Consider the following 13510-nt stretch of genomic DNA (forward strand, 5'->3'; position numbering starts at 1 on the left):
AGGGCAGTGATGCTGTGTGTCTGACCACTCATATCATGCTGCCTTGTTACTCAGGAGACTGCGAACCATTTAATGATATAAGATTAGAATGTACCCTAGTAAGGCCACACACTGACCTATTGCTCAGAGACTTTGGGGCTACAGTAGCGCTTCTATATTGACAATTTTTGTGGGACTCAATTCAGTGGACTCCTAGCCCCTTAAAATCCATATTCTCTCACACAGAGAACACATGCATCTCATTTCAATAACCACCACCACCACCACCACCCATCTTAAATCATTTCAACATGGACTCTGAGGTTAGTATTGCATCCAAATATCCTCAAAGTTAGTTATTGGGAGACTCAGAGATAATTCATCTGAGTGCAAAATTCCTCTTCATCTCTGAACCTGTGAAACAGTTAAGTTACCTTACAGACAAGCCCTACAACACAATGCTTACCATAAAATCTGAACACCTATTGCCCTAGGTACCTTCAGTGTCTTCTAAGAAGCCTGCCTGTTTGCTGGTTTGCAGAAAGACAGCATTTCTCAACCTACTCCACACTATCTGTCCCCTTCTAACGACACCTATCCAGCCTCAGCCTTCCCTTCAGAGTCTAGAGAGCAATGAGCCCCTGCAGGCTACTCTGGAATTGGCAGGCCAGTGGGGGCCAGGAAGACTACATCCTAGAACATTTGTTAGGATCTGTCACTGATGCTTCGCTTAAAACAACAACGACAACAACAACAATAACAACAACTAAATATGGTGGTGTGTGGGCTAGATTTCCAGGAGTCATCTTAAAAACTAGAATGAGGCTAGTTCTCCTTGAAACCCTCTCATTTTAAGGTTGTGTTCCCTTTGAGGCTACACTGGATATGGCTTTCAATCACAGGTAACCATAGGGACCTTTAAATGGCAGTAACAGAACCTGAAGGAGAGGTTGACCCTTTGTGTGTCTTTTATTCCTCATAGAGAATTTCAATTCATTGTTCCTTTGTTTCCTGAAAACTATCTTGGGAAGTGTGCACAATACATTTTCTTTCCTCCACATACAACACAGTGTTTATGTCCCCCATTCTGAGGTGGGGACAAAAAGATCCAGAGAGCGCCCTATGCACACTGTGATCATGGAAGGGAGCTGATCAAAACAGGCTCTGAGGCAGGCACATTGGATAATATGGGGATAGCAGAAACCAGAAACTTTGATTAAGTCACAGTTTACTCTTCTATAACTAGAAATGCTTAAAAATTAGCTTTTGCCCAATGACCTCAGTCACTATAAGGTGTCCTCAAAACTTACCTGAGAGGGAGAGCAACATATTTCTAACGACTAGCTTAATGTGTTAACCAGAACAACATTGTTTTTTCTTCTGTTTGAGACAAGGTTTCACTAAGTTTTTGTTTGTTTGTTTGTTTGTTTGTTTGGTTGGTTGGTTTTGGTTTTTGGTTTTTGGTTTTGATTTGGTTTTTTTGGCAAGCTAGAACTGGCGATGAGGACCAGGCTGTCCTAGAACTCATAGAGATCAGCTTACCTCCTGAGTGCTAGGATTAAAGACAATTCCCCACCACTCCTGGCCCAGAGCAACTTCTTGCCTCTCAATCAAATTTTGTATCAAAAATGAAAGGAAAATATATAAAAATAGATCTGAAGATAAACTTCTAGCCCCAGGCATTGTGTAACAATCAAAAGTCAACTTCTGCTAATAAATTCAAGTACAGATATCTCCGTGATTAGGGAAATGAAAATCAAAACCAAAGAGAGATACCAAGTCATGCTTATCAGGATTGGTAAAACAAAGAAGACAGATAGTAGTTAAGTGTGGCCAAAGATATAGAGAGATAGGAGATCTCATTTACCATTAGTGGGAATGAAAAACAAGCTAGTACTTTAGAAAGTAGGTTGACGGTCCTCACTGTGCCACAATGACAATAGGACCCTGCAATTACACCTCTATATTTATATTAAAGAGAAATAAAAATATGTTCCCACATGAGTTGTACATACTCATAGCAGCATTGGTCACAAGAAAAAAAAAAGAGAAGAACCTAAGTAATTGATTATCAATAGGTGAATAGATAAAAGTGATTATCAACAGGTAAATGTAGCTCACGCCATGGAACACCAGCCGGCAACTTAAAAACAAACAAACAAACAAACAAACAAACAAAAACAACAGAGTACACAGAAACTTAGAAAGGATATCTGAAGTGATCCTCTAACTTAAACACACACACACACACACACACACACACACACACACACGGGCACATGGGTGGGTGCTAAATGAATAATAAAATAAAATGTGAGAAAGGGAAACACAATGTACATTATTTAGTACCTTGAGTGTATCCAGAAGTGTGTGTGTGGAAGAAGACACACTGCCTACCAGTGTTTCCTAATTCTGGCTGAGAAGAGAATTTTCCACCTCAGACAGCCCAGTCTACCTACCAAAGAGATGATTATAGGTAGCCAAGTGTGTAAAAGATACAGTCTTAAAAATAAGGCGTGGCCAGAAACAACCTTTGCTTTCACAAGTCTGACAAGCAGAAGCTTTTGGATAGAATATATTCATTGTTCATTTCTTATTTTCTACTTCATCATGAATGAAGAAAAAAGTGTGGGGGTGGGGGGGCTGTAGGCCAAGATGTCTACAATCCATAACCATCAGGCTTACAGCCCCTCTGTTGCAAGAAGAGCAGGATATTAGACTGAACTTACAAACTGAACATGAATGACTTCCCAGCTTTTGTGTTTGGGAAGCAGTGAGACCTTCCACAAGCACTGCAGGTGGGATGGAATGGGAGACTTTTTGGTTATATGTTTGAGAAGTGTTTAATAGTTACCACTATGTCACTGAGAAATGACACGGCCAGTGATGTGTGCATATAAGAAAGTTCTGCTGAGGGGTTGGGGATTTAGCTCAGTGGTAGAGCACTTGCCTAGCAAGCACAAGGCCCTGGGTTTGGTCCCCAGCTCTGAAAAAAAAAAAAAAAGAAAAAAGAAAAAGAAAAAAAAAAAGGAAAGTTCTGCTGAAAATGGATGATCAGTGCGTGATCAATGAAATATCAGAGCTTCCTTGGGCTGCATAACTGATGCCCACATAAGATAGAGAGAGACTGGAAACAACCCAGTTGTCCCTCAATTGAAGAATGAATTAAGAAGTGGTACATTTACAAAATGGGATACTACTCAGCTACTAAAATCAAGGACATCATGAATTGTGCAGGCAAACAGAATTAAAAGAAAAATATCACCCTGAGTGAGGTAACCCAGACCCAAAAAGATATGCATGGTACAAAATATCCAAAGGAAAGAAGTTTTTTTTCATATAAATAAATCAATATATAAAAAAGAAGATGCTAACCATGAATCTTATATTTGCAATTAATTATTCATTGAATTTTAAAAGTTGAAGCAATTAAATATTATATAATTATATTAAATATTATATATTATATAATCTGACAACTTTCAAATATTTAATACAAACTAAGAATTTCCAAAGAGTAATAATGGGTAAATATTAAGAAAGCTTTCCTGAAATAAAAAATAATTTTAGCAAAACAACCGAAAGAAAGGAGGAAGGAAGGAAGGAAGGAAGGAAGGAAGGAAGGAAGGAAGGAAGGAAGGAAGGAAGGAAGGGAGGGAGGGAGGGAGGGAGGGAGGGAAGAAAGAAAGGAAGGAAGAAAGAAAGCTTGGGAGCTGGAGAGATGGCTCAGTGGTTAAGAGCACTGACTGCTCTTCCAGAGGTCCTGAGTTCAATTCTCAGCAACTACATGGTGGCTCACAACCATCTGTAAAGAGATCCGATGCCTTCTGGTGTGTTTGATGATAGTGGCAATATACTCATATACATAAAACTAAAAAATTAATCTTTAAAAAAGAAAGAAATGAAATGCTAAATCATCCACAGTGTTACAACATAAATGAAATTTGGAATAATTTTTTTAAAAAGTCACAAAAAACTCATAGTCTATGATTCTATTATATAAAATATCTAGAACAAACTCATGAGGACTGAAAGCCACCTAGGATGCTGAGGGTCCAGACAGGAATGAGAAATGTCGATGATGATGATTATGATGGTGATGGTGACGGTGATGATTTAATTCAATAAAATAATACAATGCATAGGGCTTTCTTGTCGATGGGCTGAACGCTCCCTCATCATCCTGAGGTAATTCCTGTACAATTCCGTGAGCACACTACCAGTCACTGAACTGTCCATCTGACAGCAGGTGAAGTAGATCAAGAGAGTGGTGAGGCACTAAAGCAGACTCGTATAAGATATCGTGATAGGAGGTGAGTGCTCACAGAAAAGCCCCTCAGTCCTAGAGAAAATGTAGAGACAGCATGAAGTCCTTTAAGAAACTAAGTGGAGCAAGGCGCTGGGGTCCTAGCCGGTGGGCGGCAAGGATCAGATTCAAGGTCAGCCTGCGCTGTAGAGCAGGAAACAAGGCAAAGTCACATGACTCGTGACGGGGCAGTAGGATTGAGAACTTGCCAGAAACATGGAACGAACCTGTTATAACCTCTTCTCGTGGCTAATCAGGTAGTGCTCTATCTAAAAGTTCCTAACAACATCTACATAACACACTTTATGAAGCAAACAAACATGCGAAAAGAGCTAAATAATTGTCCCATTGATTCTCCCAGTACTCACCAAGCAGGAATTACTAAAGACAGAGTTAGAAGCAGAATTTGCTGTTCACTCATACAGTACATGATAATTATGCCAGGGTAAAGTTGTAGTGAGATAATTCATCTAGTTCAAAAGATATCAAATCACTGAAGATAAAAATAACCTTAGAGTTTTGGAAATCAACATACAGACTGTGATCTCCAGATTTAAAAGAAAATAATAGCATTTCCTTTTTGGATAATTTTTATTATCTTTTAATGTACCTGTATAAAAACATAATCTTTATGTTAATATCAGAAGCTATATCCTTACCAACACACACAGGCAAAATTTCCTTCCCTAATTTAAACTTTGGGTCACTCATCATGAAGGTATTAATTAGTGTGTGTGTGTGTGTGTGTGTGTGTGTGTGTGTGTGTGTGTGTGTGTGTGTGTGTTTAATTTGACTCTCCAATATAGCTAACTTTCACATTAACACTGGTAAAATAAAGTGAACCTGTCTGGGTCACTGAAAGTTAATACGCTGGTCTCTGTAATTCATCTGAAATGTCGGGAGAGAAGTACTCTCTGCTTCAATCCATCCAGAAACAAGATCTGATGATGGAGTGGGTGTGTCCAGTTAGAAACCACCTGAAAAATGAAAGGAACTCTCCAATCTGGATCTTCTTCCTAAGGAAAAACCAGAACCTGGAAAACTAATTTCTGAGCTCAATATACTTCTGACATCATTCACAAACTTAATGAAAATAACAGACAGTAACATTAAAAGTAAAGAAAATACTTTATTGGGTTTCCTGTGTGCTCTAGCCTAGGAGATATACAGTGTGTCACCAGACACTCAGGGGACACACCTGTGACTCAACAAGCCAGACAGGAGATTTGTCCTGTTTTTACTGCTGCTGTCAGCTAGGGCTTAGGTCTTTGTGGAACCATAAAAGGAACTTTCAATAATAATAGAAACCGGTGATGAATGGAGACATAGGATAAAGGGGAACCCAAAGCAATACAGCTTGGCCATGACTATGAAGCAGAGGTGAGAGGAGTCCTTCAGAACCAGTGTTCCTGCTTTAGGGCTGCCGGTTCACCCTGGCAGGTACCACTGTGCTGTGACCTCATTGATTGCTGTACCAGAGCAAGCTTTGTAAGTTAAGCCCCTCCGATTAGTCTTTTGTTTAGTATCCTTTATATATTTATTTTATGTGGATGGATGTTTTGCCTGCATGTATGTACATGTACGGTGTGTATGCATGCCTGGTGCCAGCAGAGGTCAAAAGAAGGCATCGATCTTCTGGATCTGGAACTGTAGACAGTTGGGAGCCACCAGGTGGATGCTGGAACCCGAACCCAGGTCCTCTGCAAAGGCAGTGAGTACTCTGAACCACTGAGCCATCTCTCCATTCCCTCTACATTAGTATCATGCTGTAAGATAATTTTAACATCGCCTTCTGTGTACATGCAGTTCTTTTCTGAATTTTGTTCCAGAAAGCATTAATTTATCTTTCTTGTCTCACCATATTGCAATAAGATGTAAGGGTTGGCAGGAAAGACCCCTCATCTCTCTCCCATTGGAAATAGAAGCCAAGTGAGTTATTTCTACCTCCCTATCTCCCTAGACAAAACAAATTTTGTTTAACCATGAATTTTCAACCCTCAAGTGTGTATTTTAGTCTTCCTATGTGAGACTGTAGGACTTCAATTCCCATTGACACCTGGGCACCTTCTGGTCTGATGCTTCTCAACTCATTAGTGCTTGGTCAAAGTTGAAGGTATTATTTTATAGATGAGGAAAATGGAGAGTCTTGAAAAACAGTGATTTTTTCCCCCCAGATGCCAATTAGTAGTGGGTACTAAAAATAAAAGTTCTATTCTGTGCAGGGCCATGTGTTTCCAAATCATTCTTCACAAACTTGAACAGGATAACAGTCTCCCTGGGAACTTAGTAAAATGTGGGGTCTGCTTCAGCCCATCTGGGATGGTGTTGATACTCTAGTGTGTGTGTGTGTGTGTGTGTGTGTGTGTGTCTGTGCGTCTTATGTATACATATATGCATTAGAGCGTGTGTGGTCATCTGCATGAATGTGTGTTTGTATATGCATGAGTGTGGGTGTATGTATGCATGAGTGTTAATGTTGTATGCACATTCACACATGTCTGCTACTGTTGAGGCCAGATTTCAATTTTAGTTGTTATTCACCAGGTAACATACATTTTGGTTTTGGATTCGAAGTCTCTCGAAGGGATATGAGACTCATGGAGTAGCCTAGGCTGACTGGTGAGCCCCAGAGCTCTGTCGCTCTCTACTTCTTCAACACTGGGAATACAAATAAGCCACAACACAACACATGGTTGTCCACATGGGCACTAGGGATCATATTCAGGTGCTGATGTTTACACAATTATTTCCCCAGCTCTTCTCGACCTTCTAGAATTTGGCAAGTTCCATTGACTATATTTGAGTAGCAAAGCTAGATACAATTGGCAAAATTTCACCAGCATAGATTTAGTGATGAGTAAAGAGACTCAAACAACAACCAGAAAATTGATATGTATCCGCAAGGCAGCACTGACTGTGTCTGAGCCATATACTAATCAAAGAGAAAGGAAGGACAATCCAGCTTTGTTCAAATGATATGTGGGAAGTGGACAGTAGAAATCACCAGTACTTTGCAGGGTGAATAGGGAAGAATTTGAACTGTTGGTGACCCTTCATGTCAGATATATATATATATATATATATATATATATATATATATATATATATATATATATATATCCCATGTTTTGGGGACTGGAGAGGTGGCTCAGTGATTTAGAACCCTTATTGCTTTTACAGAGGACCCCAAATTTAATGACCAGCACCCACAGGGTGACTCCCAACCATCTATAACTCCAATCCCAAGAGATCAGACACCTCCACATGTGTGTGTACTCACATACATGAATGCAAAACACTCATGCACATACAATGGAATAATTAAATCTAAAAAACATAAAGTAACTACAACCCAGGTCCTATTTTTAGCAAGATTGGAGACATACCAATGCTTTAACTAATGCTTAGAAGTTCTCTTCTTCCCAAGACTGAGCCAAATGAATGTGTGTCTCTCCCTCCACCACCACCTCCTCCTCCTCCTCCTCCTCTTCCTCCTCTTCCTCCTCTTCCTCCTCCTCCATACCATCCTATTGTCTGATTCTGGCAGGACAGGACAGCTCCCAGGAGCCCAGAATTTGCCTGTCAAGAACACTGTATGCAGATTATCTCTTGAAGTGCTGTGTTCTCTACTCTGCCTCCCCCACTGTCTTATTTTTGGTCTTGCTTGTGCTTTCTAGAATGTGGCTGTTTATTTTTCTATTTAGAACATAAAAGCGGGCTTCAGAAGACTGGGAGAAATTCATATACTAGATTCCATACCAGAATTTGAAAAAAAAATGCCTTTTATAGAGTTGAAAAGTCCAAATAATGTCCCAAGGGAGTTTATTTTCATCCTCAAATGTAAGGCATTTGGAAGGAATTAAGGAGAAAAGAAGGATTATAAGTTTCACATGCAATGTTCTAATGTTTGAGAACAAAAACAAAAACAAAAAAAATAACAACAACAAAAAAACACCACCTGTCACCAACAATACAAACAAGAAAACAGTGGTCTACACGCACAACATATTCTGATACACTATCTGATATCTAGAGATTAAAAGGCTTTTCTAGTCATTCTTTACATGGAAATTTGACAGTCTTACAAGCTAGCACGGCTTCAATGATGGTAGACTTTAGCTATCCAAAAAGAACAGATCTAGACAACTCCTTTTGACATGAAAATGCTTCTGCCCAAGCACATAAGCAGTGTCATGCTGAGGGACAAGTCTCCAGTCTCTGCAGCTGCAAATGCAGCAGCTCCCCCACACTGAGCTTTTCTTCTACAGCTGGCTCTGCGCTAACAGTTCTCCCAACATCTCCTCAGCGTCTTCCCACAGCCCTGTGAGGGAGCCTCAGCAGCACTAACATCAAGGAGAGATGCCAACATAATGACAGATCACAGAGCGTGACCAAACGCACAAGGAGACAAACATGGATATGAACTGAAGGCTATCGTTCCCTACGTGACCCTATCCATACACATGGCACGCTACAATCACAGGTTTTGAAGCCAAGGTTATCATTCCCTATACAGACACCCTGTAAATAGTGTGGATGCTGACATTCTATCTATGTAACGCCCAATGGAGACTCTTAAGCCAGACAATCTGCAGATAGTGGAGCAGTAGCCAGCCGAAAGCTCTGATCCCCGCTTGCACTACTCATCCTGCAAAGGCTACTCAAAGCTTTGGCTGCTGAGATGCCCAGGTTTCCTGCTTAAAAGATAGGAAATTCACAAAGTAGCCAACAATGGAGGATGGCTGGGTCTGAACTAGACTGCTAAAATGGGGAAGCACCTCCTTTCGGCATCAGGAGGGTCATATATACGGTCTGGGTACGCTTGAAGAAGATATGAACACAGTAAAGATATGAGTGATTACAAGTTAGAATGTAGGTACTGAACAAATGGCTCAGGAGTAAAGAGCTTGCCTTACAAGCATGAAGACCTGAGATCAATATCAGCATTGTTGACAGAGGCACAAATACAGAAACATACATGTATATGTTAATATAATAAAATATAAATCTATTAATTATTAAAATAAATGTAATTGATATAATAAATTGATATAATAAATATATAATAATATATTTTTATAAGTATATATGTAATATACTTATTACATAATATACTATGATATATTATATATTATATCTAATATATGCTTAATAAGTATTCTTATTATTATAGATAAATTATATAGAGAGAAATTTATATAAAGATTTGTTTACTTATAAATATGTTTATTTATATAAAAATTTATACAAAAATATATAATATTTTTGGCAAATATGCTTTATTTTTTAATTGCACTTCCATGCTCACAGATGACTGCGGGGCTCAGTGACAGGTAATGTGGTTAAGATGTGAAAGCTCTGAGTTCAGTAACGAGCAGGGCAACACATGAGAAGGGAAACTGGAAGCTCAATCCATTATGTGTACCAGTGGCTAGTCGTTACATATAAAATAAAAATAGATCTTAAAACAGTATTTAAAATATAATTTGCAGAAATTAACAAAACAGCTGCACAGTGGTGGCACACACCTTTAATCCCAGCACTAGTGAGGTTGAGGCATCCAGATCTCTGTGAACTCGAGGCTAGCCTGGTATACAGAGTGAGTTCCAAAACAGCCAAGGCTACACATGTCAGAAAAAGAAAAGAAAAGAAAGAAACTAACAAAACAGATTCATGAATAGTATGAAGAGTAGAAATTGTATTTTATTACAATATGTTTAAAAAAAGCAAATGGTCAAAAGTTAAAACAATAATTTTGTGAAGTAAAAAAAAATTTAAATCATAATAATTTGTACTTCCCTCAGGAATGAATCTAAGGATATAATGTAACCAGAAACCACATCAAGTGTGTGTGTGTGTGTGTGTGTGTGTGTGTGTGTGTGTGTGTGTTGATAAAAGTATCAACATCAAAATGATCAACAACACACCAAATACCCGTTAAAAAGAACAAGGTAAAAATAAATTCCTAGACATTAAAACTTCAATAAAAACTGAAAGAATAGTACGAAGCAGGACAAAAAGAAATAGAACAAAAAGGACAAAAAGAATAGTGTGTCTAAAGAAACACACTGATAATAAAAGATGTCCCTGAGAACTTACGAGAACATCTGAGAGACCTATACTGGGAGGATTGCACGTATGGATAAAGGAAGGCGACGTTTTGTCTTGTTCATGGAACACAGAAGCAACTTCAAACCACTTACACAACAGGAAACAATTGTCTTCATAACATGAGAGTGCGTGTCTAGGAAGAAGGTTCAGTTGGCAAGGGGCCTGGTGAGCAAGTGTGAGGACCTGAGTTGAGACTGACAGAACCACAGACAAAGCTGGCTTGGCAGTATAAGGGAAGCAGTTGTAGCCCCATCACAGGGTGGAGAGAGGGGAAATCTCTAGAGATCATTGGTCAGGAGGCAGCCTACACAATCAGAGCACCAGGTTCAAGAATGGGCTTTATTTCAAAAGAGAGACATCGAACATAAAAGCTCTGGATTCCTTGTGCACATGGAATCTCTCTCTCTCTTGAGAGAGAGAGAGAGAGAGAGAGAGAGAGAGAGAGAGAGAGAACAAGAACACATACTAACATACATGAAATCAATGTAGGAAGCACTTTTTTTATTTATGATGTAAATGACATTAACCACACGCTCCTTCAAGGTTCTCTATGCCCCTAGATACCCTAATAAGCAACCTCCTCACTAGCTGTCCCCATACCAATACCAATGTCCCCACACCTCGTGATATTGTCACAAGCTGGAGACTATGTTTTAGCACAAGAACCTCTGAGAAGATTTTTATCTAAATCATCACGTCTGACAGCAGCAAATGCCACTGAGCCCGTGGAGCAACGGGACTCTAATTCACTGCTGGTGGGAATGTAAAGAAACAGTGAGGCAGGGAAACAGCCTTTCATTGCCTACAAAGTTAAATGCAGTCTTTGTATACAACTCAGCAACAGCAGATCTTCGTACTTCCCCAAAAGAGCTGGCAACTTGTAATTATACAGAGACACACAGGTGTTAAAGTGCTCATCTTAAAGACTTAGAAACAGCTCTGGGGCCATCCATAGTCAAACAGATAAAATGGGATCCATACAATGGAATACTGTTCAGGGGTTGTTTTTTGTTTTGTGTTTTATTTAAAGGCCTATTGAGTCATGGGAAGAATTTAAAAATCTTGTTTGTACACCAGAAGGAGAAAATGTCCATCTGAAAAGGCTACATCTCTGTGGCTGTAATCATATGACACTGGGAAAGGTAACACGGGATGATGAAAAGATTGGCCAAAATATTGGCACATGCCTATAATCCCAGCATTCTTGGAATCTGAGGCAGGGGACTGACAAGAGTTTGAGGCCAGGCTGGACCACCTATTGAGTTTCACAAAAGTCTAGGCTGTAATGTGAGACTCTGTCTCAAAACACTAAAACAGCATCCAGAAGATTAGCTGTCCTTGGAGAAGAGAAGGCAAACAAGGAGCACAGACTGTGGTGGGGTTACATCACCACTACAAGTCCTCAGATGCAACACTGCACAGCAAAGACTGAACCCTAATCAACTACAGGCTTAAGGTCATAAGAGTGTATCAGTATTTCTATGGGATGCAGAGCCCCAGTTGATAGACCTACAATGTGACACACACACGCCCCATATCTGAAGCTAAGAAAACATTCCAGAAAAGAGGACAGAAAGATTAGAAGCATGAAGGAACCAAGATATCTGCTGCTGTGAGACAGTGTTTTTTACATATGAGAGGAAGCTGAACCCATGAAATCTTAACAACATGGTTGTCTAAACAAGACACAAATGCCGCCACCAGTTGACATGCCAACATGGATATCATAAGGCCCTACCCCTAGATGAAGACAGTCAATTAGTAAGATAAAATAAAAATCCATTTTTTCTAGGGACTCAGTAGGTTGTATATAAACATATATGTGTATGTTGTATGTATATATTGTGTGTACATATTATATATACACATATGTATGTATATACAAAATGTAACAGTAACAATTAAAGGAGAAGAGGCCGTGAATTTAAGATGAAGTGAAGGGCACACAGAAGGAATGTCTCAATATTTGTTTTCGAATATAGGAAGGGAACCACACTCTTGCAAAAGGTTAAGCAATAGAGGATTGTAGGAAAAGGGAGAAGGGTACAGACACTGTACTTTCTGCTCGGGTTCTCTGTAAATCTGGCTCTGTTTTAAAATCTAAGCCTATGACTTTGAAGTGTGCAGCTGCCCAAGGATCGGCAAAACATGTTTGCCAATGGAGAAGACTTCTCTTGTTGTTTTAAAACAATGAGTTCTAGATCACATTCCCGCTGTGATGGAGAGGAAAGCTAAGATGGTGGCTACAGTGTTTGTGTGTGTGTGTGTGTGTGTGTGTGTGTGTGTGTGTGTGTGTGTGTGTGTGTGTGTGTGTGTGCACACGCACGCGCGTGTGCTCATGAGCTTGTTTGATGATGTACCATGTATACAATATTTTTCGACATAACAAATCATCCTCAGGCAAGAAACACTGAAGGTTTAAATGTGCAAAGATGTGAAAAGGACTAGGAAAGAGTTATAAGGAAAATGGGAAAGAGTGAAGACTATTCCAGTCATTCCCAAAGCTGTTCGTGTCCACTAGGCCTTACAATGAGCCAGCAAGAAGTTCAGCACAATTTACAACCTGACATGGGTGGCAGTGTAGCAGATGGCTTGGGCTCAAAGCAATGTGGACTCAGAAATGACTCCACCATCAAACAACAAAATGTCCCCTAACTTTCTTCCAGTGTGCTCTTCTAAACTCTGCATAGAAAACAACAACAACAATTTTTAAAAAGAAAATTGAAAGAAAGTAGTCAAGAATAGTCAATAAACCACAATCCTGGTTGCAGAGCCTGAAGAGGAATTTCCAACATGAGGCACAACAGAGCCTTCTCCTCTCTTGGATACATTTGGTTTTCTAATCTGAGAAGGAGTCACAGCCATGAGCAGTGGTGCATCCGGAATAGCTGTCCCCAGAGCAGACTTCCTTCAATGCACTATCTTAGTTTTCAAATGTGTTTACCCAAAACCTTTCCCCTTAAAACTCCCTTCTTAGTACAAGCATTCTCCTGCACCTCCTCCAAGCATGGTTTCCTCTGAACACACTCATCTTCCACCATTAACAACTACCCCTAACTCTAACCACTATCTAACCAGTTGTTTTCCTGCTTCCAAAATCTAGATTTCACTTGT

At 39.6% G+C, this 13510-nt stretch overlaps 2 protein-coding genes across 9 annotated transcripts in view; one reads left to right on the forward strand and one right to left on the reverse strand.

Annotated features, from left to right (window-relative positions):
- The window catches only part of Oprm1 (opioid receptor, mu 1), a 253352-nt gene that overhangs the window by 122594 nt on the left and 117248 nt on the right, over positions 1-13510 (forward strand). The gene's annotated exons all lie outside the window — the stretch shown is intronic.
- Positions 1-13510, reverse strand: part of Ipcef1 (interaction protein for cytohesin exchange factors 1) — a 202794-nt gene that overhangs the window by 33713 nt on the left and 155571 nt on the right. The window lies entirely within an intron of this gene.

Source organism: Rattus norvegicus, chromosome 1 (genome assembly GCF_036323735.1).
Source record: "Rattus norvegicus strain BN/NHsdMcwi chromosome 1, GRCr8, whole genome shotgun sequence".
Taxonomy (NCBI): Eukaryota; Metazoa; Chordata; class Mammalia; order Rodentia; family Muridae; genus Rattus; species Rattus norvegicus.